This window comes from Lynx canadensis, chromosome C1, assembly GCF_007474595.2.
Source record: "Lynx canadensis isolate LIC74 chromosome C1, mLynCan4.pri.v2, whole genome shotgun sequence".
Taxonomy (NCBI): domain Eukaryota; kingdom Metazoa; phylum Chordata; class Mammalia; order Carnivora; family Felidae; genus Lynx; species Lynx canadensis.
Genome location: NC_044310.1, coordinates 22456688 through 22484439, shown reverse-complemented (window position 1 = coordinate 22484439; position 27752 = coordinate 22456688).

Here is a 27752-nt window from a genome sequence, read left to right as displayed (position 1 = left end):
TCCTGCTGTGGCTTCCCATTGCACTCAGTGTGGAGCCCATAGGTGCACAGTGGCCCATGGTCTGTACCCCCACCATGGCCTCTGAAGCAGTCCCTCTCCCTGGCTCTCTGCACGGGCTGTTCCACCTCCTGGAATGTTCTTCCCCAGCGTCTGCCTGGCCACCTTCCTGCCCTCCTTCACGTCTGCCATCCACTGTCCCCGTGTTCGTTTGCTAGGGCTGCGTGCCAGCACCACACCGGGTGGCTCAAGCAACAAGCCGCTTACCATCTCCCAGGCCTGGAGGCTGCAAGTCCGAGGTCAAGGTGCTGCTTGACTTGGCTCCTTGTGAGGCTGTGAGGAGAATCTGTCTCAGCCTCTCCCGTCTCCTGGCAGGCTCCTGGCCACCTTTGGCGTCCTTCGGCTTGTAATGCATCACCCCCATAGCTGCCTTCAGCCTCGCACGGCACTCGCCCTGCAGGTGTCTGTCCCAGGATCGCCCTTTAGCTGAGGACACCGGTCATTCCGGACGGAAGCCCATTCTGAGGACCTCATTTTAACTTGATGACCGCAGCAAAGACCCTCCCTCCAAATAAGGTCACGTTCTGAGGTGCTGGGGGTTAGCCCTTCAGCATGAATATGGCTTTGGGGGAGACACAGTTTAATCTGGAGCAGTCAGCCTGTCATCGAGGCACAGATTTTCCTCCCAATCTAAAACTGCGCCACTGGCCTTAACCTTCTGATCCCCAGCCACTCAGCCTTTGGTTCTACTTGTATCATGAAAGATAGGTTTGTCATTGTTTTTTCCCTCCAGCTTTTCATTGCCTTTTTTTTTTTCTGTTTTCAGTGAGTTTCCGTCCTAAATCAAACCAGAACAAACATTACCCATGTCTCCGGGGACCATCCTCCCCGGCCCGGTGCCCCTCACATTGCCCATCCTGCGCTGGCCTCATCCCTCCACTCCGTGCCTGGCCCAGCCTGTATGGACTCTGTGGGTGCATGGGTTTAGCACAGGTGGCCCTGGCCACGGGTCCAAGGTGGGAAGAGCAATGCCTTCAAAGCTGACAGAGGCCACTCATGGGCACCGATGACCCCCAACTTCAGCCCAAATGCAGGGACACCCACCCTCCTCTCGGCCGGCCTTCCAGAGCTCTCTTTCCTCCTTCAACAATGCGACCGATATGCCTTATGAAAATACCTTTATTCTCTGGCTGGGGCGTGAGAGGCAGAGTTTCCCCACTGCCATCAACTCTTATTTTGAAATCCGTCCGGCCTCCGGGGGTCAGTGTCCAGCTGGAAGGACAATTATTATCACGGAGAACCTGGGTCCCAATGCACCGGCAACGTCTTCTCTCCCGCTCGCGGAACGAGGTCTCCCCTCCGGCTCTGCTGGGGCCTGGCCGCCCCTTTGAGTCGTTATTGATTGATGTCCTGTTGGTCCCCCTGGTTGTACTCACGGTGGCAGGGGTAAGGCTCTGGTTCTGTGTGAGGAGCCATGGTGCGCAGGGAGGGAGGCATGCCTACGCCTCAGTCCCCAGAGAACATGGGAGGAAGGGAGATGTCAAACGGTAGACATGATAGAGATCCTACTCAAGGCCTCCCTTCTCCCTCCCCAGATCAGCACGTCCCAAATGCCCCCCGAATTGTTCACCTCCGCCATTGCCAGCCTGGAGCCTCCACTCAGCCCCCTCACTGGCTCCCGGCTTCCTCCCTGCCCCCAGAGTCTGCTATTCTCTCTGTTCAGCAGCCCAGTGATCAGACCATCTTCCTCCCCCATGAGAACACTGCAGACACAGGTGGCCTTGCCAGAGACTAAAGAAGCTTAAGCATCAGGGACTCCTCACCCTCCACACCCCTTCTGAGGCCCCGGTGGGGCCCCAAGCCCTGTGGTTAATAAGCATTGTCAACTCAAAGATTAATTAGGATTATCACTGTAAGGAAAACTGGCTGGGCCCATGAAAGCGCACTGCCCACATATAAAAGGATCTTGACAGGTTCCCCAGATTTGACAAGAATCCCGAAAATTTGCATGACATAATCCATAGCGAGTCGTAAAGGTGAAAACGTGTTAACTCTGTCAATGTAGAAAGCCATTACGACCAGACTCCGCAGGAGGACAACCTGACTTCACTTCCCCGTCTCTCCACAGAAAATGACATTACAAAAATCATTGTCTTACGAAGACGGGAACAGGGCGGACGTGGCCCAAACAGTTCGGGGTTGGGGGCGAGGGGGTGGGGGGGAGGAGGGAACAAAGCCGGGAAGGTGTGTGAGGATTCCAAGTAAAAAACTATAGTCGGGGTGGGGGGGGGTCCTACATTTTGTGATGTTTTCGGTAATTGCTGGCTTTTTGAAACCTGCAGTTTACTGTGATTTCTTTTCTCATTCAGAATAAATATTAAATTGCATAGCTGATTTTGATTCCTAATCCTAAGCCCTTTTCTTAAAGGGGAGGCTGCAGAAGGTTTAATTTTCAGACCCGCGAAGCCGCTGCCTTCTCAGGCTTCCCACCACACTTGGAATAAAACTTGATCTCCGCCCCATGGTCCGCAAGGTCTCCCTGATCCCTCCCTGCCCCTTGACTGCCCCCAGCCCTGTCTCCCTCACTTACCCGGATGTAGACCAACCTGCCATTTCCTGTTCCTCAAACTTCTGAGTCTGACCCACCTTGGTAAATTTGCATTTGCTCTATCTTTTGCCTGGAGCCTCTTTCCCAGATGTTCCTTTCTGGCCATTCAGAGCTCAGCTCAAGGCCATCTCCTCGGAGAAGGCCACCAGGATAAGCTGATCTGGCACAAAGACCCTTTCCCACCCACCCACAAGGCCCACGCTGGTCACGGCTGTACCCCTCAGCTTTATTTTTCTGACCGTACAATGTTCTCTCTTCTGTACCCTGCCCTTGGAGTAGGGACCCCAGCCACCCCAGGAGGGCAGGGGCTGGGCCTGTCTTCTCATCACTTCATCACTTGTGACAGGGTCTAGCAACACAGGTAACCCCCATGAGTGACTAGACTGCTGGTGTAGTTTGAATTGACATCTTTCCGGAAGATGTGTTGGCAACGTGCGCCGACAGCCTTAACGTGTGCAAACCCAGTGATCGTTCTTCGAAGTGTTAGTCCCAAAGCCATCATCAGGGAGGTACACAGAAAGGGAGGTTAGCTGAGTGGTTAAGACCAGACGCTTTAGCCAATCAATCAGATGTGGATTTCTGTTTCAGCTCTACTGGCTGAATGCTTTGCTGTCTGACCCTGAGCAAGTTTTTATCGTCTTCGTGCCCTGGTTTGTCATCTGTAAATGGGGATTGTCGCTGGACCTACCAGAAAGGGAAGCTTGAGGCTTATATGAGGTCGTTCGTGGAAGGTGCTTGGCGTGGAGGCAGGTGTATGAAAAAGCTCAGTGTATGTTGATTACGACTGTATTCCATGACGTCCATTAGAGTGTCGTTTGTAACAGAATACAACCCGGAAGCCTAAATATCTAACCACAGGGGATCGTCTCCAGAAGTAGCACCACATCTTTAGAGTAAATTATTGCACATATCTGAAAAGCCTGTTTCTAAAGAATGTTTCCTAATGCAAGTAAAAGCTCACGGAATGAGATTAGGTTTAAAAAAAAAAAAGGTGGGATAAAAACCAAATCAAATGTGATGCTACTTTTGTTACACATGTAGAGGCTGATGCTTCTTGGAGTGGATGGACGTGCATGGATGTGTAGCCTTCAAGGCAATGCACCAAGATCCTAACAGGCCATCCGTAGATAACAGAATTTGTCATTTTAATTTTGCTTTCATTCGTAGTATGCTTTTCAAAGAATTCCTTTTCAAACCCGTAGAGGCGTAATGTTAGTTTAAACGTGTGCGTTCAACCATCTGGCAGCATGACCTCACCAAAGCGACCACTCGTGGGTGGTAGATGGTAGGTTCTGTTCTATTCTCTTCGCCCTCCCTGTACCTGGGCACTTTGCCACGTGACGGGGTGGTGTCTCTGACAGAAGGCAAAGTGAACCTCAGGACCTCTTGACGTTGGACTTGGCTTGTCCCTTCTTTGAGCCAACGAAATGTGGGCAGGGGTGCCTCTGCCACTGCCATGAGAAGAAGATGCCCTCGTATCCAAAACCTGCAGCTGAGCGCTTCCCAGCTAATCTGCCAACGTGTGAGAAACGCATGCTTATTACTGTGTGGTTGTTACACAGCATTAGCTGACTGAGGCAGCATGATGGAAATGCTTGACATGTATTCAGTCAAGAGGACATTCTTATTATCTCAGGAAGGTACAACTGGACTGCAGGGATAAGAAAGCCACAATCTAAGATGTTTTTAAATAAGCAACTAATTCTCATGGATCTCAAAGACGAAGGAAGTCCTGACCATCCTCCAGTGACCGCAGCTCATTTTCAGACACTGTTCATGTCCAATATTTAAAATCACAAAAAGGTCGTGATCTCCTTGTCCTTAGGTATCATCCAGTCCTGTGGACAACAAAATGCTAACCTTCATGTTAAGAACATTTTCTTTCTCTCAGAAAAATTATACACGTTCATTATAGATAATATAGGTAGGTGAAAAGGAAAAGAGAAAAACCAGAATGCCACCACCAAAAATAACTTCTGTCAAACGTGTTTATATGTTCACGTTTTCCACACAAAAAGGCGGGCATAGTACACATTCTGTTCTAGAATTTTCTGATTACATTTACTTACATGTCACAAAGTTTTCCCTTATTATTTTATGCTTTTCTATACAATGATTTTTTTATGAGTATGATTTATTGTCAAAATGGCTTACATATGTACATGATGATTTTGAATTGTGGAATCATTGCCCCTACTTTTCCACTGAATGGATGGACCATACAGAACTCTACCCAACTCCTGTGGTAATAACACATGTAAATTGTGTCTAGTTTTTGGCTGTCATAATCAACATCCTACATGAAAAAGCTCTCCATGTACATCCATATTTCCAAGGGTTAAATTCCTAGAGGTGGGATTTCCGGGTTTTGGGGTTCTATGTATTTATGAGGTGTTCCATCTTCAAATGTCATTGTCCTCATGTGTCTGATGGCAGGGATTTGAAACCAGTGAATTATATAATCATCTTCTGTAGTCATAAGCTCCCTGTTGAGTCCTGTTGAGTCCTCTGGGAAGGAAGCACCCCTGAAACCAATATCATCCAAAGTACCTTAGCTTGACCACATTCTATCTTCCCAGTAGAGGAGCAAGATCCTAAGAGGGAAAGGCAAGTTATGAGGGCATCAAAAATCTCATTTCTCTCTCAAGTGACCCCCTGTGGGGTGCCCTCTTGCTGTAGCCTTATTTGAAATCAAGGAAACTGATCCCAAGGGGGCCCTGAGGCCAACTCTGCAACTGGGCCAACTTCACAGTCGAGAGCCCTGGAGCTGTGGCTCCCTGCCCCTACCCATGATTCCTACAAGGAGACTGAGACAACACATTGACCATCGGTAGCCTCCCTTCCCCTTGCTCGGGTGGGCCTTTGTCTCGGGTCCATTCATCAGCCCTGGGATCCTGCCTCACTCTAATGTGACGTGTAGAGAGAGGAGCGAGGGGCCTCAGTGCACGCCCAGGAGCCGGGGTTCTGCTACTAACCCTCTAGGTCTCCCGGGACATCATTTCACCTTTCCAGAGATGGAAGAGACTGTCCGCCTGTTCACCAAATATGGTTCTTCTCTCTGGGCACACAGCAAGACTCCATCTCCCAGACTCCTTTGCAGGTAGGTGGGACCACGTGACTGTAACCCAGACAATTAAGTGTGAGCAGAAGTGACATATGTCAATCCACTTCAGGCCTTTGAGGACCTCCCACGAACTCCTTGCCTTTTTGCCTCCCTGACGCGGCAGAGGGACACCTGTCCTCTGTCCCTTGCCATGGGGCCTCTCCTACCTAGCAGCTTGCGGTAGCAAAGCGTGCAAACCAAGAAGGCGCCGGGAGAGTAGGGGAGCAAGCCGGAAACTGAGTCCTGATTGGTGGGTGCCTCCCCCAAGGAGCTATCCGGGACCCAGCCTCCTGGCACCGTGTGGCACCCACCTGTCCAGCACACTGGTTTTGGAGTGGCATTGGAGCCATTATACGTTCGGGGGTCACTTTATTGGAGCAGCTGGCACGATCTTAGGTAATACTCAGGACGCACTGAGTATCTACTTTGTGCAGGACCCTAGGTTCCACGTGTCTCACGCACCTGCCCTTGCAACCCCCACAATAGACTATGACCTTGGGATTGTTATCCCCGTTTTTCCAGAGCCGCAAACAGGCCAAGACTCAAGCTCATGGCTTCAGGATCCTGTTCCCACAACGGCACAGATTTCTGGTTCAGGAGGACCTGACCCTCCAGGAAGGACCCTGCTGGTGGGTGAAGCCCGCCAAGTGAGCAGAGAGGTGAGGAGTGTGCCGCTGGAGCTGATGGGCTGGGGGCCAGGCCCTCGCCAACAGAGACCTCAGAAAAGGGCTTGGCTTGCCTATGCCTCAGTTTCCCTCTCTGTCCAGTGGGGCTGCAGTCCCACCGCATGGGGTTTTCGGGGGTAAAATGAGATCCTGATCATAAAGCCCTTGGCAGTGAGAGCAGCCCTCAGGTCTGGAGTCCAGTGTATCCTTACCTGAAGCGGGTGCCCTCTCTGTACTGGCCTTCCCCTGGCGTGGCCGGGCTTTCCCCGCCCCAGCCGGCTAGCCTTTCCTGACTCATCTTTTTTTTTTTTTTTTTTGATGTTTATTTTTGAGAGAGAGACAGACACAGAGTGTGAGTGGGGGAGGGGCAGAGAGAGAGCGAGACACAGAACCCAAAGCAGGGTCCAGGCCCTGAGCTGTCAGCACAGAGCCCGACACGGGGCTCGAACTCACGCACCACGAGATCATGACCTGAACCGAAGTCGGACGCTTAGCCGACTGAGCCACCCAGGCGCTCCTCCTGACTCATCTTTAAGCAGAGGCTTTGCTCAACCTCCGCCGGAGCGCTCCGAGGCTCTGCTTTGCTGGGAGAACGGGGCGCCCTCACTGCTCGCCATAGTTCTCAGGAAGCCGGGCTTCTTCTCAATCATTTATTAGGCAGACTTTCTCCATCAAAGGGCCTGAAATTCTGAAAACTTTTCCCTCTGTCGCCTGCTGGGAGAGTCGCGGGGTCCTACCGATCTAGTGAGCCCAGGAGAGAAACGAGCATCTGCTGCTCCCAGAAGGAAGCCTGGCCGGTTGATCTAAAATAGGAGAGGGAGGCTGCTTCGGGGCTGCTTGTTTGGGGCTGGCTTTCGGGGGGGGGGGGCTGCTCCCCAGGGCGCTGGGCCAGGGCTCAGGGCAGGAGCAGTGGGAGGTCCTCTGGATGACTGGGGTGAGGACAGGAAGCCAAAGACAGACACAGCCAAATGCTGCAAGTCCGTCACCGGGCAATCAGTGAAAGCCAGAGGCGGCCTTGCTGGCTTGGAGTTTTCTAGAGCTGGAAGAGGCCTTAGAAGTCACAGGGCCAGACAGCCTTGAGGACTGTAATTTGTGTGCTGCTCAAGTGGTGAGTGTCCTCGCCTCGGGAGTGGGTCCCATCCCCCCACACTCAACCCCGGACGCCTCCAGCCTCACGTGGAAGCCCGCAGCCACACACGATGCCGCTGCTCTGCCACCATGCGTACCCGCCCAGGTCCGAATCTTTCCGTCTGTGTCTCTCGCGGCTTCCCCACCCACCCGGTGACATTCTCAGCACTCATCCGGGTCGCTCAGGTGTCACTCCCTGGCTGAGGTCCTCTCTGCTCCCACCAGGTGGAGCTAACGGCTCCTTCCTCCAGGCTCCCACAGCAAGCTCGCCCCGCAGGGCCCACGATGCCCTTGCCCTCGCCCGGCACCTGACTGCCCATCCTTCTGATTCTCAAATGGCTCTTCCTCCTCCTTCTTCTGGCCTCAGCTCCCAGGTTCACAAAGACTCGCTGACCGGCCCCACCACGGGCACTGCCCACCCCGCCCAGAGCCAGACTCCGAACATCATCCTGTTGTACTTTCTGCCCGACGCCTCTTGAGCCTCCTGGTGCATTCCTGTCCCACGTCATTCTCCTGTCCTGTCCTTCCTGCCTCCCTGCTCTGGACTCGGGCTCCTGGGGGCAGGGCGCTCCCCACTCACCACTGCACCCCAGGCCCCACGCAGGCCCGCACGTAGTAGGGCCTCAGTAAGCCTGGTGGTGGGAGCGGACCTGAGCTGGCCCTTCCTTCTCTGACAGCACACGTTTTCTCCCTGGGGACTGACGCCTGTCCTGTCCGGAGCGGCGTGACCCCCTAGCCCCTCCCTCGACTCTCCCCTGCAGCCCGAGGCGGCTCAGAGCTCCCGTGCCTGGCCCCCCCAATGTTTTATAGCTCCTCTCTGGACTCCTAATAGCAGCCACATTTTGCGAGTTTGGAGAAGGAGCGCTAAGGCCAGTCAAGTGGATAGATCACATCTCTCCAATGGGCCAAAAGTGGATTTACACAATAGCCTGTGACAAACGCGTGTTCGGGGGCGACCTGGCAGGAAACATCCCTTCTTCTGAAGGGCTCGTGGCCCCGGGGAGAAACAAGAGGACTTCTGTAGGAGTCTAATTATTGCCTGTTTTGTAGAAGTCTAAGTATTGCCGCTGCTGACGGGCCGGAGGGCCAGCGCGGCCTCCCCTCGCGCTCACGTGCGCCCCGCGCCATCTGTCCCCGGGTCTCCCAGGTAAGTGTCCTGCTCCTGGGGGGGAGGAGGGCGTGTCCAGTGTCTGTCCTGAGGTTCTGCCTCCCACCCTCCTGCCCACACGTGACCTCAGAGATCACAGGGTGCATCTGTCCCTGGGAGCCCAGGGCCCGCACACAGTGGTCCCTTGGTCACTGCCGGTCCCCTCTCCTCCCGCAGCTCCAGGAGATGAGCAGGGGGGGCTCCCAGGGGCTCTGAATGCTCACGAGGCTGGGGTGCGGTGGGGAGAGCTAGGGCTGAGGCTGCTGCTCAGTAAGGAGATAAGGGCCCCCGCGCCGTCAGGCTGGAAGGGGACTTGGTGGCCGTCTGGCCAACGCCTGGACTGTCGGATGGGGGAGCGGAGACGGCTAGGGGGAAGGCAGAACGACGCAGGGCTGGCTTCTAGGGGCGCTGTCGATGCCAAGCTCTCTGCGGGGTGGGCAGGGCTCACCCACGTGGACACCTGCTGGGGCCCGGGCCCAGCACCTGGCTCCGTGGGTGTCGTCTCCCTCAGGGCTCACATCGGTCCTGTGAGGCAGGCGTGAGCCCATTTCCCACAGGAGGAAAGCAAGGCCTCAGACAGGGGGAGCGACTTGTCCAGCGTCCCACAGCTAATCCTTCCGCCACACAAAACTGGCCCACTGGGAAAAGACACCCCAACCTCCTGGCGTTTGCGCCCGCCAGAGATCCAATTCCTCAGTCCCACTCACTTCCTGACCCCGGGGCCAGAGAGACGGGGCACAGGCCAGGACCAGGGACCTCAGCGGGGCCTGCTCCCCGGGAAGCCCACCTCCCAGCGCTGCCCGGGCTCGTGCACACTACTGGGGCGTGGGGGTGCCGGAACAATTAGGTGGAGACAAAGCCCGAGGATTACATCAGCTGGTTTAGTGCTGGAGTGAGTGCCTTGTAGGGACGCAGGACGCTCAGAATTGCGGGATGTCGCTGGTTCCTGATTTCCCTTCCCCGAGACTCAGAGCAGCTCCTGGGTCTCACTCATGCCCCCACGCCATTCTCCTCACGGAAATTCAAAGAAAATCCCCCGATCTTGGACTATTGGCCCCTGTGTCAGCCGAGAGCAGACAGGAGAGGTTACTTAAGGGGGTTTAATGGAGGGACGGTCACCGGATCACCAAGGTGGGGACAGAATGCAGGAAACCCCAGGGGCTGCTGGGCCGCCCAGGGAGGGGCGGGGCTGGCAACAGTGGGGAGCCTGTCCATCCCAGGCCTGCAGGGGCCAGGGGAAGGAGCAGTTACCAGACCCCTGAGAGCACGGCAGCCATGGGATAGGGGCCTCCAGAGGAGCTGGGACCACAGGAGACTGTAGCCAAAGCCAACGGGGGCTCGAGGGGAGGGAGCCGGGGAGTGAACACTCCTCGCCCTCCCACCCTGGGTCTCCTCTGCTGCCTCCAGGACCCACCAGAAGCCAGGGCCCAGGAGGACACAGGGCCCTGTCCTTGCATCCCTGCAGGGAGCAGGGGAGGCGGTGAGGTGGGTCTGGAGGGCACACAGGGGACAGCACGCTGCATCCTCCCTCATCCTGCGGGCAGGGACTAGGGGCTCCGTTTTCCAGCAGGGGAGAGTGCGACTCAGAGAAAGTGGAGGTGCCCAGAGCCTTCACGCCTCCTCAGCCCTCTCCCTTCCCTGCAGACGGAACCTCCCACGGTTTCGACTCTGAGCTGCGGCTGCCGGTACCGATGAACAGCTGCTTAGCGATTTTCAACAGAAACAGAACCTGCGGAGGCTCTGAGTCCAGGAAGGAGCCCGGCACCCAACCTGGAAGCTAAGTGCGCCGGCTTCCCCGCCAGCTGTGCCGGGAGCATCTCGGGACGGGGGGGGGGGGGGGACCCGAGGCTCTTCAAGGCCTGATGAGCAGTGGAAGCCACCACATGTCTCAGGAGAGCAGGGTGACCGCGTGGTGGGGGGGGCATGAGAGAAGGGGGTGGTCGGGGACACAGCAGAACATCCACTTTGCAGAGCCTTCCAGGCTCTGGCTAATGAGCCCCGCATCCCTGGTGCGGACCCCTTCCCAGGAGAGTGCCCGCCGCAGGGAGTCCCCGCACCCCGAGGAGCCCGAGCTGGAGGGGCACCAAGCCCTAGTACTGTTCGAAAGGATCACACGTGAGTTCTCACCGTGGGTCTTCCCGAGGTCCCTGAAGGCCACAGGAGGCTCTCTGACAGGAACACAGCATGGCTGGAGAGCCCTGACCTGAGCGAGGCCAGGACCCGGGGGTGTCTGTCCACCCCATTGCTGGGGGCCCTCGGGACAGCCACTGCCCCTCTCTGATGACCCCTGAACAAGCCCTCACCGGGTCGCCGCTTGGAGCCGTGTTAGATTCGGAGGAGGAGAGAGAACCAAGTAGCTCGGTCCCCGACAGTGGGGACTGAAGCAGAGATGTGGCAATTCTGCTGGGGGCCTAATCTGACTGTAGACTTAGTGACTCATCCCACCGCAAAAGCTGTCCCTCGGGCCCGGGGTGGACACTCTGGGGGCATTCACCCTTGGGGCCACCTTCAGACCCCAGACCTAGGCCAGAGGGGAGGCAGATACCCAAAGGCGGGCTCAGGGCCATCTGGGCAGAGAATCCCAGGGTCCCAGAGTGGGGCTTCCAGGGCCCCACGGTCCCCTGTCCCTTGGGCTCGCACAGTCCCCCGTCCCTTGGGCTCGCACAGTCCCCCCCCCTTGGTGGCTGAAGAGCAGTGGAGGAGACCCCGGGGTGGGCAGGAGGGTCCTCTATAGCCCAGGGGTCTCTCGGGACCTGGTCTCAGGGCCATTCTGCCCTAAATGCTTGTCACCTCCTTCTCCAACCTCTGTCCTAAGGTGCAAGACCGGAACTAGCTCACGTGGTGGCCTCCCGCCTCTCCCAGAGCTGCACCCCTGCGTCTTCCCTGCCTGCCCCTCAGCCTGCGTCCCGGCTGCCCAGCCCCTCAGTTCCGCTCGGCCCGGAGCACGGCCCCGGGAGCCTGATCGAATCTCCCAAACCTGTGTTTTCCCTGCGTGTCAACCCCTCGCCTCTCCACTGCTATTCCCTGAGCAGCCTGCAGCGGAGAAAAGGAGAGAGGGTAAAAAAAAAAAAAAGAAAAGAAAAAAGAAAAGAAGAAAGAAAAAAAGAAAAACACTTGGATTTCCCAGGATAAGTAGTGAGTGTCTGAGTGTTGAAAGCACTTCACCCGCTGTCTACACTGCGAAGCTGCTGATGGGTCAGGCCTCCCTTACCTGCCGGGGGGTGAAGTGTCTCCACACAAGAGGCGGTGTGGGGGGGGGGCTCCATTCCCTACGGGCTCCACCTCCTGGTGTGCAGGCTGCAAGACAAGGCCACTCTGTCCCCAGGGTGAAGGGACTCCACCCAGACCAGCTGTGTGACACTTCCCAGGCTCTGCTTGAACCAGAGGTGACTGTTTGCAGAGCTGTCCTCCCCGCTAGGGGAAGGGAGGGGGGGCAGCTCGGACAAGGGTGAATAAGGGAGGGTGTCCCTGTACCAGCGGCACCCCTGAGGCAGTCCCTCAGCCACCAGCGGCCCAGACTTCTCAGACCCTCTTCCCTGATCTGGAAACCTTTGGAACGTCATCAGGCAGACGGTCATCACCCAGGGGCGCCTCAGGTGGTGGCGGGTCCTGGGATCCGGGAGCTTGACCTGAAACCCAGCGCTCACGGCGTGGCCATGGTGAGCTGTCTCCCGCCGGAAGCTGGGTCTGTCGTGGGGCCTCGCTGAAGGGCATGTGATACAGACAGTGTTAAGGGCACAAGCTTCCGGGGTTCAAAATCCGGCCCAGTCGTTTCCTTGTCGTGCCATCTTGGGCAACGCTCTTCACATGCCCAGGCCTCAGGGTTTTGGCCGCAGACAAGGATCACAGCTTGAAGACAGAACGAGAAAGGCCTGGAAAAGAAAGGGACGACACAGGACCCGAGGCGGTGCAGGCACGGGACACAGGTCAGCTGTCATCTCGGAGCATCCGTGTCACTACCGGGATCCGCACGAATGCATCAGGGCCACACAAGGGCCTGCCCGGGAGGCTGGGCCACGCACCCAGCCACCCCACCCCCGTCGGTCCCTCGTCTGCAGCGACAGGCTCGGGACCAGCACCCCGACGGGCACCTCTTGCAGGCAGAGGCAGAGACAGCAAGCGCGCGGGATGGATGTGGATGTGGGCGAGCTGGGCCCGGCTCGCAGGAGGCCGCGTTGAGCGGGTGCATTTCGCTGACAACCGTACAACTGCCCCTGAAGAGTAACACAAGTGCCAGCCAGGTGGGGTGTGAGGTGCAGTCACGTCTCCTGCGGGGCTGGGGGACTGGGCAGGAGTGTCCTCCGATGCTTAGAGGGAAAGACAGAAACCAGCGGGAACTGGGAGCCCCTGTTCTTACAGGCCTGGGTTCCATGAGTGACAGGTCCTCAAAGCTCGCCCTGCGCCTTGCAGCTGGGCTCCGAGAGGTCAGAGGGGTCAGGGTGGCCCCCGGGGAGCCCACAGAGAGCCACCTTCAGCACCACGGGGCCCGACCCTCAGGCCAGGGCTTCTGCGCTATCATCCCTCCGCAGGGAGGGACGGTCCTCTCCCAGCACCTGCCCGAGAAGGGGTGTCCCGGGAGGCCCAGGTGGCCGTCTCCTTGAAGCCACCTCGTTTTCTAGCCTTCCAGGCCCTTCCCCCAAGTGCCTCTCTTCCAGCCAGCCCCAGAGCCTGATGTGAAGTCCTTCTCCGGAGCTGTCTTCGTGGGCGTCCTGAAGTCTGTTTCCCTTGAGCAGTGGGGGCGGGGAAAGGGAAACCGTGCCAGCATCCGCTTCCGAAACCGCTCCCACCCGACACGGTCTCGCTACTATTTATCCGCACTTGCCAGCGCCACTCCCCACGCGAACGGCAGGAGCGCCGCGGCCCAAGGCCATCTGCATTTAGACGGTTGGCACATCCCCTCCCCATGGCGAACCCACGAGCTCAGGGTGAAGCAGAGTGTGGGCAATGGAGCGAAACGCCTGGTTTGTACTCAAGAGGCTCTTCCGAGTTTCAGATCCGCCTGTTCTTTGTGGATTTGGGGGTGACATCCCTGTCCTGGCTGGACCCTCTGCTTCAGCGCTCACACGAGGTTACGGTCAGGTTGTCGGCCGAGGCCAGGATGTTGTCTGAAGGCTCGACTGGGGAAAGACCTGCTCGGCGGGCTCGTGCAGGGGTCAGCAGGGCTGTTCCCCAAGAGCTCACGGACCGAGGGCCTTGGGTCCAGGCTGTGGGCAGCTGGTGGCTGGAGGCAGCCCTCGGTCCCTCGCCACGGGCGTGTCTCCCACACACCACAAAGGCAATGGAGAGAGCCGACTGGTGAGACAGAAGCCGCCGTCTTTTGTAACCAAAACACGGAAGTGACATCCATCACCTTGGCTGCATTCTGTTCATGAGAAACAAGTCCCAGGTCATGCCCTGCCTGCCATCCCGGGAGGCAGGGGACCATGGGGCCATCCCAGAAGGGTCCCTGCCACAGGATAATTCATTAAAGCTCTTAACGCCGCGGTCACCTTGCCTACCATCACATCCCATTCAACCCCGCCCGCTCCTCCTTTTCCATCACGGCTCATTCCTTTACTCCGTCGTTCACTCAGCACGTGTTTACGGGCACCTGTTCTGTGCCAGGCCCCACACTGGGCACTGGGGACAGGAGACTCAGCCCCAGGCAGCCACCAGTCTGGTGAGGGGGAGGTAGGAACTCACGGTAGTGCCCTCGTCCCTCCAGGCCACTCGATCTCTCAGCAGGAGGCAGATATACATGACGTCCTGGTTGGTTGGCCATCCCTGGGCAGGGCAGGGCCTCCTTCTCAGAGAACAAGTCATTCTGAGACCTCCCTCCTCTCTCCCCACCCCCGCTGAAACTTTCCTTAAGAACCACAGAAGGAAATTTCTGCATCCCGGGGCTTTGGGGCTGGAAACACAGGCAGATGGCACCAGAATTTGCAGCCCAGCAGACGCAGAAGGTTCCAAACACAGGCGGCTCAGAACAGCCCAGAACTTCTTCCCTCCCCAGCCAAGTGTGGGGAGCAGCGCGGGCAGCCCTCCCCCGGGTAACTGCCCCTCCCTTCCTGCCCTCTGACCCCTGTATCACATCAGCCGGAGGCAGAGACAGGGCTCGTTGCCCAGGGGTCTCGGGAAGAGGACCCAAGCGACGGGAGTCCTCCATGGCCACCGCGGAGGGCCGGGGACAGTTGCTGCCGACTGGGTCACACTCCTCTTTCACAGAGCACGTGGGATCGGGCATCCAGGGGGGGCCGGGTGGCACCTGGGGAACGTGGGTGGAGATGACGCGGTCCCCGCTGGGCTGAGCTGGTTAATGACCCGGTGACCTTCCCCTCACTCACTGCCCTTCCCTGGGGCGCCTGGAAGCCCAGTGTATCGATGACGTCAGCACAGATGAAGGGGCCTGGATCCCCGCATCACTGCTGGGAGGAAGCAGCTCCCCGGGGGAGCTCCCCTGCTTGGACTTCACGTGGGAGAGAAACCAGCTCTTCCTGGGTGAAGCCACGGGGACTCGGGACTGTGTGTCACAGCACCTCACCCATCCCGACGGATACAACCCAGCCCGCGCCCCGTCCAAACCCTTCACCCGGCAGGCACTCGTAGGCTCCTGGGGGCGCCGAGCACCAGGACGCAGCCGTGAACGAGACCCCCGGGGCCCCTGCCCTCAGGGAGCTCTTGGCTGCTACTGGGGAAACGGCCAAACACCACGAGTAAGCGAGAAGCACAAAATATTACAAAGGAAAGAACCAGGGCGGGAAGACAGCAATGCCAGCTGGGGAGGCTGTTGGGGGGGACCCGGGGAGGGAGGTGGGAGAGGCTCCCTGCAGAGACACCAGCACATGCCCCCCCACCTTGCAGGCCACCGGTATGCAAATGACTTCCCTGCTCTGCACCACAACCCTGGGGGGCTGTTACTGTCCCTTTTTCAGGGGAGGGCACTGCAGCCCCAGAGACGGGGAGGGAAGGGCCACATCACACGGGCAGGAAGTGTGTCTGTTGAAGGTTTCGTGGGGTTGTGTCTGAGAGTCAAAGGTGCCCTGGCAAAGTCAGCCCCCCACCCCCCGCCGCCGGTCATCTGTCACTCCTGCTGTCATTCCTCCCACAGGACTGCTCACACCTGCAGGTGCCCGCCGGCCACCATGGGCGCTTGCTCAAGTGCAGACTCAGATTCGCTGCCAGCCGGGGGCGGGGCCCGCTCGTCCGTAAGTGCCCATCCATGTCACCGCAGCCGGTCACCCCTGTGAGCAGCACCCGTCTAGAATAGGGACACGCTTGGATTTGGACCAGCTGGTCTGACCTCACAGTCCGGCACGCAGCCTCCAGGCCACGCCCCCGGAGCTGTTCAAGTCCAGAGAAGGCCAGTCTAGGGGACTTCCCCAAAGAGGCAGACCTGACCTCCGACCTGGGCCTGCGGCCGCAGGTGTTAGAGGGGCGGTGAGAACGGGAGGGGGGCTCGCCGGCCAGGCACCTGCAGGGTGGCAGGTCGCAGAGGTCGACGGCTCCGAGTGACCCGTCCGAGGTCACACAGCTGGCTGGAGCAGATACCCAAAGGCGGGCTCGAGGCAGGACCCCCTTCCAGGCCACGGGGCCGCAGTTCTCTGACCTGCGGAATCCGGGCATTCGTGGCCCAGCGCGAAATAGGTCTCATGGGAGGCGTTTCACTCCAGAAGACTCTTCCGAGAGCAAACTCTGAAGAGCTCTTAGATCTACCCGGGGCGCAGAATAATTTGTTTCTGATTAAGCAAAATATCATAGGTCACGGTGGGACCACTTTCAGTGTCTGTGTCTTGCTGGTTTCCTTTCCTCTCACAACCTATGAATCTGCAAGCTTCCCCTCCACCTCCTGCCCTGCCCCGCGCCCTGCAGAAGCCCCTTTATCTCTCCTCCCCTCCCTCCCTCACCTCCTCCTCCCTCCCTGCTTTCTGCCATCCCAAGTTTTTGATCCTGCTTTGTGCCCTGCAGCGTTCTGGGCCCCAAGGAAACACCAGGGGGTAAGATGGGCAAAGCGCAGCCCAGGGAAGGCAACAGAGGGAGGTGATTGGAGGTGGGCAGGGGGGAGGGTGGCGGTCTGCCTGCCCTCTGCAGACTCGTGCCCTCACAGACCCTGGGGGTGGAAAGCAGCACATAAATCAGCAATGACAACCCAGAGACAGCCCAGGGTGCAGTCAAAACACAAAGGGGAGAGGGGCGACTCACCTGAGTATCAGGGAGGGCTTCCCGGAGGAGGAGACGCTTGAGCCGAGTGTTTGGATGAATGGGCAGGAGTAGGAGAAAGCCATGCCAGGGGCCAGCGTGTCATGAGGACCCTCCTTGTGGCAGCAGAGTTGGGTCTGGTGCCCTCTGGGACCTGGCAGAGCCGGGTAAGGTCTGACACCCAGCCAAGGAGCCCTTCTGGCTCTCGGGGAGAGAAAGGCCCTTCTCCTCCTGCTGCCGGAGGCCCCCCTGAGGCCTTGGGGCCTCCTTCATCCCAACGGCCTTCTGCTCCGGATCCTGGAAGCCCCACGTTATCAGGGCCCCAGGGTGCCCTGTCCGTGGCTTTCAAGAGGCAGCAGGATCATCGAGAAGGGCCCAGACCTGGGCTCAAACCTCACCTCTGCGCTTTAGTAGCCGTGTGACCTGGAGGGAGTCGCTGTGCCCATCTGAGCCCCGGTGCTCCCATCTGGAAATTAGGGCCAACTACAGTGACGCCCACCTTCCGGGGGACCGACGGCAAAATGTGCCACCTGCCCGCCATGCCGCACCCTCTGTGACGTGCCTCGCAAAGTGCGACTTCTTCCCTCCCCCTTCACGAGGGCTGCCCGGTGACCTGCTCGGGCCCGTGACCGTGTGCCGATTCCAAGCCTGTGCCCCCCCCCGGGGGCTTCGGTGTACTTCTGTTCCCATTCTTGGAAACGCGAAACCTCCGTCTGGGAGAGCCCGGGCCCACCTGCCGGAGAATCGAGGACCACATCAGGCCTCAGAATACGCACGAAAACCAGCCAGCGTCAGCAAAGCCAACCCGCCGATAAGCTGCCAGCTGACGGCACGAGCCTCAGAGAGCTTGGCCAGGCCGGCAGGACTGTCCGGCCAACCAGAAGACTCGCGAACTTGACGAATATCCGCGGACTTCAGCTCCTGGCTCTCGTCCACACCGCGGACGGCTGGAATATGCTCTCTGTGGTTATTGTCAAGAGGGCATAAGCTGGTGGGTGTGAAATGCTTGGGGCCTGTGCGTGGCACCCAGTGAGCCCTAAATGGGCATTAGCTATCATTTCTACAACACGCCTGCCCCGTCCGAAGGCTGAGTGGGGGTGGGGGGGGGAGGGGGGAGGGAAGGGGCCTCTTCCTTCCACCGAAGTCAAGGTCTGGTTGGTCAACATCCTCAAAGCTCGTGCATCGCTAGCGGCACGGACACCAGGGCACTGCTATTTGTGGCCGTGTGACCTTGGGGGAGTGTCTTCACCTCTCTGAATTTGTGTTTACTCATCTGCGACGTGGGCAGGAGGCCGTGAGCCTTGCAGAGCTGCTGGGAGCTGTGGAGGAGTGTGGGAGCCCACGGTGAAGGGAACCATTTAGCGACTGTACAGGGAAGGGGACGGACACCCAGGCCCGATGACTCTGGGGCCCGTGAGGCGTGGCTCTACCGAATGTCCTTCAGCAAACTCCTTGACTGCCTTGGGGTAATGGGGTTTCCCTCGCTGGCAGCCGCAGGGGCCCTGGCTGGTCTTCTCTTTCTCAGCTGTAAGCCAGCGGCTGACTATCCCACGGGCCCCGGCCCTTCCCGACATTAGGAACGTCGGGGTCCCTCCCTTGTAAGATCTTTGAGGACAGTCACTGTGTTCCCATGCACCCTCCTGTTGCAGATTCTGTGTCTCCCTCTCTCTCTCTCTGACCCTCCCCCGTTCATGCTCTGTCTCTCTCCGTCTCAAAAATAAATAAACGTTAAAAAAAAATTGAAACTAAAAAAAAAAGACACGGATCCTGAGAGCGGCCTTCGACACCCTCACGCGGTCTCGCCTCCCCTCCCCCCTCCAGGCTCCCGTTCTCTCCTTGCCCTCCAAGCCCGCAGCCTTGGAGTTCCTTGTGGGTCACCAAGATCCCTCCAGCCACCGGGCCTTTGCACGTGCTCTTGCCTGGTCTGAACACTCTTCCTCGGCCTCAAGCTCATCTGATAATTATTCGCTCTCCAGATCACAGCTGTATGGTCCCTCCCCCCTGGAGAAATCTCCCATTATCTGCTTCATGACACCCCGAGCCCCTCCTTGACAGCATCTGTAGCTTTACACGTCTTCTTTGTGTTAATCTAGGTTAGTCTCTGTCCTCCCCCCTTAGACTGTGGGCTTCACGGGCCAAGGACCGTGACAGTTTTGCCAACTTGGATTCTTGGAACGCAAACAGCAGTCACTTAGTAGGTTCTCAACAAATGTGTTCAATACATAAATGGCTGCTGCTGCAACCCTGAAGACCTCAGAGGGTCCCCGGGGTGGGAACATGTCTCAGTCACAGGGCTGTTGGTGGGGGGCAGGCAAGACAGGTGTCTAGGGCACATTTTAAGAGATGCCCCGCGATCCTCAAGTGCCTGGTGCCAACCTCAGGCCCTGGATTGAATTGGCATCGTTCAATGCTACACGAAGGGAGAGCCGGTCGACAAGAAGAAAGAGGGATTTGAGATGGAAGAGAATCACGGACTCAGCTTCCAAGCTGATGTCTGGAAAGCTCACCCGTTCAGAGAAGGGATGACGTTCCCACCGACGCAGGTGACTAGTTCTCGAAATAGTCCCAAGAATACCTCCCCGCAGCTGAGCTGCTGTGTATTTTTGTGTTATGTGGGGTTTCCCCCTACCCCGGGCTTATTACGGGGAAGTGGGTTTCAGGGGCAGAGCAGGGAGGGAAAGGGACCCCTATCCCCGACTGGGGACATAATGAGGGGGTTCTCACCTCCGTGGGGTGCTGCTCCCTTGGAGAATTTGCAAGGGAAATGGCAGGGCCCCAGGCGGTGCAGGTGCCCCGCGAGGAGACGCTGTGGGATTGGGGCGCACAGTGTGTGGGGCTGACGCACTGACCTGAATGTGATCTGATGGCCTCATCAGGGACGCGGGTGAGACCGCTGTCCCCACACTGCAGACGGGCAAGGACGCTGCCCTCCTCGCTCCGGTTCAGCAGCACCTGGGACAGAAGCCAAGAGAACAGAGGTGCCCAGGAGCTCCTGCTCCGCCCTGCCCACCACCCCCTACCTGGGAGCCGCCTCCAACCTGGGCGGGACTCAACTCCACCTGCTCTGGGGAGAGGTTCCTGGGGCACCTGCTCCAGGAAGACCTTGAACCTCCTCATGGAGAATTCCAGACCCAGAGGCCTAAAGAACTGGGGGCAGCAAACTAGGAGCTGCTTCATCCCCCCATGTGCTCTTCTCTGGTCTGTCCTTCAGGGCCCAGTCTGGGGTCCCCCTCATCCAGGAAGCCCTCCCTGATGCCTCCAGCCCATGCTGCCCTCTTCCTTTCCTATCTCCTTTCCCATGCTCTGTGGGGCAGGGTGGGGTGGGGGGAGGAGCCTGGGCCTTAGTGGTGGACGCCTGGGCTTTGGACCTGCTCGGACATCCCGAACTGTGTGGTGTCGGCCACGTCATTTGACTTTTCTGGAACTCCATTTAAAATGATGTATTTGAATTCATTCATTCATTCATTCATTCATCCATCCATCCAGACATCCATGCATTCTATGGTGATGGAAATTTAGTTATGCTTCTGTTAAAACTCAGTGTCCAGTGGGAATGTGGGGGATGTGGCCACTGTGGGCCCAGTTCCCCTCCTGGGACCTGCCCTCAGGGTGCTCTGCGAGCGCCCAGCCCTTCTAGGCATCCCGGAGCCCATCTGAGTGACTCCTGTTCAGGCTGCCACTTGCTGGAAGAATGTCCCTGCTCCTCAGGGAGATGGCAGGCAGCTCCTTGTCACCCTCCTCCCGAGCACCCAGGATGCCACGTGTGGAGCCCCGGCCCGGGAATCAGAGAGCCCTGACCCTGGACCCTGCTTTTCCCAACTCTGCAACCCTCGGGGCAGGGGCAGGTCACTTCTTTAGCCCCGTTCCCTCCTCTAAAGCACTGCTGCAGGGATGGGGCGGGGGGGGGGAGGGGAGGAAGCAGCTGAATGTTTCTCAAGCATCCCTCTTAGTCCCTGGAGTGATGGTCCCAGTAGCTGGTCTGCGGCCAGGGGCAGTGGGAGGGGAGGAGGGGGGAGGCTGAGGGAGGCAGAGAAGGGGAAATGGCCAGGTTCCTGTGTTTTTTTTCTATATTGCACAAGCATTTTCTGGGCATCTATTATGCGCCAAGCAAGCACTGTGCTTCCGGGCGGTGGCCACGGAGTCCGGTTGGGACTCATCGGGCGTGGTAACAGAAACACATCACACACTGGTTGAGGCAAGACATGAAATGCCCGGGGCTCCTGACACAGGAATGTCTGGGGGCTGCTGGCCTCGGGCCTGCGTCCATCCATCCAGGGGCTCGGGGCACTCGTGCGCCGTCTACACGGGAAGCGCTCTGGCTCTACACGCACCTCAGCAGCCAAGCGGGCGAGGGCATCCGCCTTCGGGGGCTCACACCCTCCTCCTCGGCCATCCCTCTTTTCCTCTTTCACTCCAGCTTTCGGAGAGTTGTTTCCCTGTGCTGCCTTCATTTCTAGACAGGCTCTTGTGACAGCCACCAGCGACGGCGGTCCCGCCCGCGACCAGCTTAGCAGCCCCTTAGAGGAAATGCCTTTTTTCTGTTACTTTCAGCGAAAGGCCGAGGCCAAGCTCTGATTGGATTAACGTGGGTCACGTGCCCATCTCTGAGCCAATCACTAAGTCCAGGGGAATAAAAGTTCCTGAATGGCCAGCGCAAGTCACATGTTCACCCTTACCGCTTGGTGGGCTCGAGGTGGCAAAGACACCGTGCGCATGATGGGAGGGGGGCGTGGTTTTAAGGACGAACGACAAGATCGAGGAGGCGGGGGGATGGATCCTGAGCGGGTGAAAACAAGCTTAATGTATAAGGTGAACCTAAACCCTGCGTCTTGCTTGGCGGCCGGCCTGGGACAGCCCAACTCCGCTGGGCCAATGTGGGGTGACCTCGAGGAAGCTCCACGATGGGGAGACACCTGCACCTGCCTTCAGACTCGGCCCACCTGATCCGGTGACCACCCTGCCTGTGGCCCACCCAGCCGACCTGGCCGCCTTCTGCGGGGGCGGGAGTGGGCAGCTCTGAAGCTGGCTGTCCCCAGAGCACACGCCGACTTGACCCGCCTCCCTGGCTGCGTGACCTGAGTGCGTTCCTCAACTTCTCTGAGCCGCAGTGGCCTCATCTCTAAAATGGGAATGGTTAACGACCTTGGAGCAGGGAGGGTCGTTTCCAGGGTCGCACAGCCCCTGGGCCCAGCACACAGTAGGGACTCACGGGGCGGAGGTGTATACAGGAGGTGCTCACAGAGCGGCCGCCTTTGAGGAGTCTGGTGCTTTGCCGGCTGGATGGTGCGTGCCGCTGGCGGGTCTGCCTCCCCCATCTGACCGTGACCTCCTCCGGCACGGGAACGTGACGGATCCTTCCCCCTGTGCCCAGAGCCCCGCACACGGCCTGGCGCTAGGCGGTGACATCCGCTGAGTCATTGGAAACTGACATCCCAGAGGACGGAAGGGCACGGAGGGCACGTCACGGTCATAGTCCCACGGCCGCTGGGCCTTGAACCTCGCTCAACGTCTGTTCGCCGCCACACACGTCTCCGCAGGACATAAATTTCTTAGCAGCAAAGGGGTTATTTAAAACCTCCATTAAAACAGCTGGACCTTGATGGAAACAAAGTAGTTGTCGCCGCTGGGGCCCGAGAGGCGCCTGAGAAGGGCAGGGACGCACAGGCGGGATTTATTCCCGGCCTTTCAGAGATGTCTGCTTTATAGCTGTGTTCAGGGCAGAGAGATGCCAAACGGCCTCAGCGACATGAGGGGACAGCTTCACACAGCAGCGGGGCCTTCACGGATGACACTGCTGTCTCGGGGACGTGGGCAGCGCTGTCCACCTTCTCCTTTCATGTCACTGTTAGAAGTTTGCCAAGAGCTGTGCTGTGAACTGCAGACCCAGGAGGAGGTGCTGTCTCACCAAGACTGAAAATAGACCTCGCGGGCCGCCCCCGGATTAATCCGCGCAGCCCGCACGGGCACCTATTGTGGGCTGGGCCCTGGGCTTGCGGCTTTGCCGAGGATGCTGGTGCCCAGCAGGCTTATAATTCTTGGCTGTTCTTCTGCCGCCATTGCCGCTGCTGCTGGTGACACTCCCCGTCCCGTCCCGTGTCCCCTCTCCCGCCATCAGATTTCTCTCCTGACCCGCCGTTGGCCCGTCTCCCCCAAGGCTCTGTCCTCCAGGAGGGGCTTCACTCCTTGTCACTGGCTCAGTTCATCCTAAGACCCCCATCTCTGGGGAGGGACATATTTTTTGTTCGTTTGTTCGTTGTTTGCTCGGGGCTTTATCTTGCTCAGCGCCCCCTGGGGGTGAAGGCTCCCTGCAGCCAGGCAACCGTGAGGGGCGTGTGACTGGGGGTCTTCCGGTCTCTGGTGATGGCGTTCACGGTTCAAACCCAGGACAATGTCCTTCGTCATGCCCCGAGGAGAGACGACCGTCAGGGTAGGGCTTGTGCCATTTCCCACAAACGTCTGAGCAAGACCTTCCTGCCCAGAAGCAGATTCGGGGACCCCTGGGGAGGAGGCCCCAGGAGATCATTCAGTCGGACGCTTCATGGCACAGTTGGGGAAACTGAGGCCCAGAGTGTGGATGTGACCTACCCCAGGTCCCTCAGTGAGTGGCCGGCAGAGCAGGGACCAGGACTCGTGTTGCGGACCCATGGCTGATGCTGTCCCCGCTCCTTTAGTGATGCGAATCCCAAGTCTGGAGCAGAGGAGGGGGGGCTGGAGGAAAGGCATGGACTTGGGTGGAGGGGACGGAATTAAGCCCACGGGGTGAATGCCTCACGCTGGGGCCCCCCGGGCTCTGGAGGGGACAGTGACTGAATGGTCCTGATTGAAGCCAGTGCACAGACCTGAACCCCATGTCATGGCGGCCCTGGGACGGTGTTGTCACAGGCTCGTGGGGAAACGGAAGCAAGATGAACGTTGTCTGCAGGTGTAAAAATGCAAACTACTCATTTTCGAAACACCTGTGTTTTGTTTTGTTTTGTTTTATGAAACATTTTCAGTTAAACTTGCCTTTCTTTTATGAAGGGGAGGTGCGAGCGGGTCTGAGCTGTTGCTTTGGGACTTTCTCTGCAGCTGCCAGCTTTTTTGTCGCTGCAGGACGCTGAGCGTTCCGCCCGCGGACGCGCATGCTATGTCACGTTCCTCAAACTCACCGTAACTCTTTGTTCTTGAAATCGATTGCTACCATCCGGAACTCGTGTTCCCCTGGCCTCGGGAGAGCTGGCGTTTAAACCTCAGCGCGATTCGTCAGGGAACCCTCGCGGAATTGGTGGCGCTTCCCCGCACTTCGGTGCTCAGGGTCGGGAGGTGTGCACAGGGGTCCCCGCGATTCCACGGCCCGTGTGGGGGCCATAAATCATCCCTCGGCAGGTGCCGCGGTACCGGACCCGGCCCTGCCCGTGCGCCCGCAGCCCTGAAATCGTTGAGGAACGTCCTAGCCCCAGTCGGGAAAGGAATATCCTAAGGGATATTGGGTTTGGGTACTTTTCTCTTCCTAATTCACGTGTCTTCCGTTTCTTAACAAGCTGTCTGGTGCATTACTGCGCGGCGGGTCCCGGGGACCAGGCTCAGGCCCCGGGAATTCTTGAAAGGTGCGAATCTCCCTGGATTCCCCCCCCCCCCCCGTCTGCGTGGAGACTCGTGGGAGGGGGCCTCCGAGGCCTGGGGTTCGTGACAGGTTTACGGATCATGTCATTGCCACGGAGGTGACGACGGCCCCTTTTCTGATTGCATCCTGGGTCTCACCCCCATGGGTCACCACCCTCCAGCCGCCTGTCTCCACGTGCTCCCGCCTGTGAGCCAGGCTCTGTGTGCCCAGGCGGTCCCACAGGCCAGGCCCTCTGCCTCGTGCGTGTCCTTTCTCCCTGTCCCTGCCGCACAACTTATCCAGAGAGCTCCTGTGTTCTCTTTCTCCACTGGAAAGCTACTTCCGCCTTTGTCTCCTGCCCCCACTGGGACAGGAGTTCTCTCCGTAAATCATCAAATCCGCACCTAATTGTTTGGTGTTTGTGTCCCTCCTCCACCCTACCCTCGAAGTTTCCTGGAAATGGAAACGGTTTCTGACTTGTTCACCGCAGTGTCCCAGTGTTAGTGCAGAACCTGGCACATAGGAGATGCTCAATTAAATCCGTGTTCAAAAATAAACGTTAAAAATAAAAAAATAAAAAAAAAATGAGGCGCCTGGGTGGCTCAGTCGGTTAAGCATCCGACTTTGGCTCAGGTCATGATCTCACAGTCCAAGGGTTGAGCCCCGCGTCGGGCTCTGCTGACAGCTCGGAGCCTGGAGCCTGCTTCAGATTCTGTATCTCACTCTCTCTCTCTCTCTGACCCTCCCCTGCTCATGCTCTCTCTCTCTCTCTCTCTCTCAAAAATAAACATGAAAAATTTAAAAATAAATAAAAAACAAAAATCCATGTGGAACAAGCAAGGGAGAGCACGAGTGAGCTTCTTTTATTCACTCCATCACTGACAGTTTCCAGAGCTGTGTGTCCCTGGAGAGATTCGACCTCCAAGGGTGTGTCCCCAACCACGGGACCCTCTGCCCGCCCACCCATCTGCTCTCCGCCCCTCACGCCTCCCTGGATGCCATTGCAGCCCATCTGGGCCCTGGCTGAGCACTCAGAGCCGCAGAAGAAGGTGTTTGGCGAGTCCTTGGTGCGTGCAGAAGTACAGCCCCTTCCTCCCTGCACCTCTAGCAGGGCCTGACCTTCACCTTCCGCACCCCCTTCTCCTGCAGCATCCATCGACAGAGAAAGGGGGCCAGCCCTGATTCACTTAGAGCAAATTGTTTGTGGGGACCGGAGGGGCAGAGTGTGGGTTGACATTGACTGAGCATTTAGTACGTGTCAGGCACCCCGCTAAACTCATTAAACGTTTTTGAGATCATTTAATCCTCTCAGAAACTATGGATCATAGACTGTTTCCCCTTCCTGTAGGTGGGGACACTGAGGCACTGAGTGGCTAAGGAACTTGCCCACACCCCCCGAGTAGCAGTTGGTACGGTAGGGGTTTTGGCCCCGGGCTTTAGGGCCAGGCTTGTGACACTGTATTTCAGAACTTCTTCGTGCCTGCTTGGAACGGAGTTGCCAGGGTCTGGGGCAGATGGTTTTCTTGGGTAAAAGAAAGCTATTCCTGGGCCTTTGGAACGTGCAAAAGCAGGGTCCTTAGCCACAGGAGATTAGAACGGGGCCCTGACAGCCAGAGAGGGAGGGGTTTGATGGGAATATGGTATCTGGGGGTTGGAAGAGGGATCCAAAGGAAGGTGGGGTGAGGGCGGGGCTTAACACCACCAGAGCAGCAGGCCAGGGGCCAAAGCAGGGACAGGATGGCCAGGGAGATTTCCAGAATGCCATGGCAGGGGAGTTTGTCTCTTTCTTGTGCTGTGATTCCCTGCACTGTGCCCTAACCTTCTGGAAGGTCAGTGGCAGGTCACAGCCTCTTCTTCGTGTCCTACAGGGAAAGGAGGAGGCTGGCAGGGTTCCCAGTCTCGGGCAGGAGCAGTGGCAGAGAAGAGCTTGTGGCTGCAAGAGGCCAGACAGGGAGGAGGGGGTCTGGAGGATTAAGGACCAGATCTGAGCCTCAGAGCAAGAGGCGCTAGGGGCCCTGTCCCCCCACCGGAGGGCTTGGATGGAGCTATGGGGACCGAGGTGAAGTCGCCCAGCTCAGGCTCAGGGCTTCCTGCTGGGTGTGAGGTATTCGCACCTTAGAGGAAAGGGTGTCGTAAGAAAGTCCCAGGCGGCTGGGACATGGGAGTGATGCTCTCTTGCGTGTGCATGTGTGTGTGCGTGCTCACACACAAGCTTCTCCCCAGTCTCCTCCTCCCTCCGACCCCCCCCCCTTCCTCCACAGCCTCATAGGGAGAAGCGGAAATTGACTCTTCCCAATCGAGGCTCTATTTCCATCCATCTCCGCTGAGATATTTCCCTGGCGAATGAAAACACTTGCATTCATCAGAAACTTGGGAGCAGACGCGGATGCGTCCATTTATCTCCTTTTTATCTCCTTTCCAGCTCCTCGCAGAGCCCGAAGTGGGGCTGAGCTCAGCGGCCAGATGAGCCCGGCCCACGGGATGGGGAGAGATCTTGGATCAGCGAAACAATGCTGGACAGGGCACCCGATCCACCCACTCCCACCTGCCATGCCTGTCCATGACCGTGCCTCACGGAGTCGGGGCAGTCCGGGACAGGGAGATGAATTTGACGAGCCCTCGGAAGTTGCTTTCCTCACAAATTGTCGGCAATTATTTTTATGGAGGGCAGGGATCAGGCCCTGACACATCCTGTCAGCACTGGCCTCTCAGCCAAGCCCTCCCCGTGATCGCTGGGGGAAATGGGGATCCGTGTGTTGAAAAGCCTCACCCAGCACAAGTCGCAGATGAGGGGGGAATGTTTTCCAAACACGTATCTGAGAACAGTCTGTATCCAGAAGGCAGGAAGAAGTCTTGAAACTCACTAATAACGAAACAAAGAGTCCAATTAAAATAGACGCGGCACCAAAGAGAGAGGGAGAGGCCGTAAGCACGTGAAAAGATGCTCAGCCTCGTTAGTTATTAGAGAAACGCAAGATAAAACCACAGTGAGATACCGCTTCGCCCGCGAAGATGGGAAAGTGACTAACGACACCAAGGGCTGGGGATAAAGACCATCCGGAACTCCCACCTTCAGCCAGCAGGGCTCTGACAGAGTATAGACATTTTGGGAACCAGTTTGGGCAATTTCTTCAAAAGCGTACCCTACACCGCCACCAGATCTGGTCATTTCACTCCAAAGTATTTACCCGGGAGAGAAGAAAGCATGTGTCCATGGCAATGCTTATGCGCAGATATTCAGCCTTAGTTGGAAAAGCCGTACGCTGGGAAACCACACAAGTGACCATCAGCAGGTGAACGGGTAAACGGATCGTGGCCTCTCCATGCCATGGTATACTCTTCAGCAA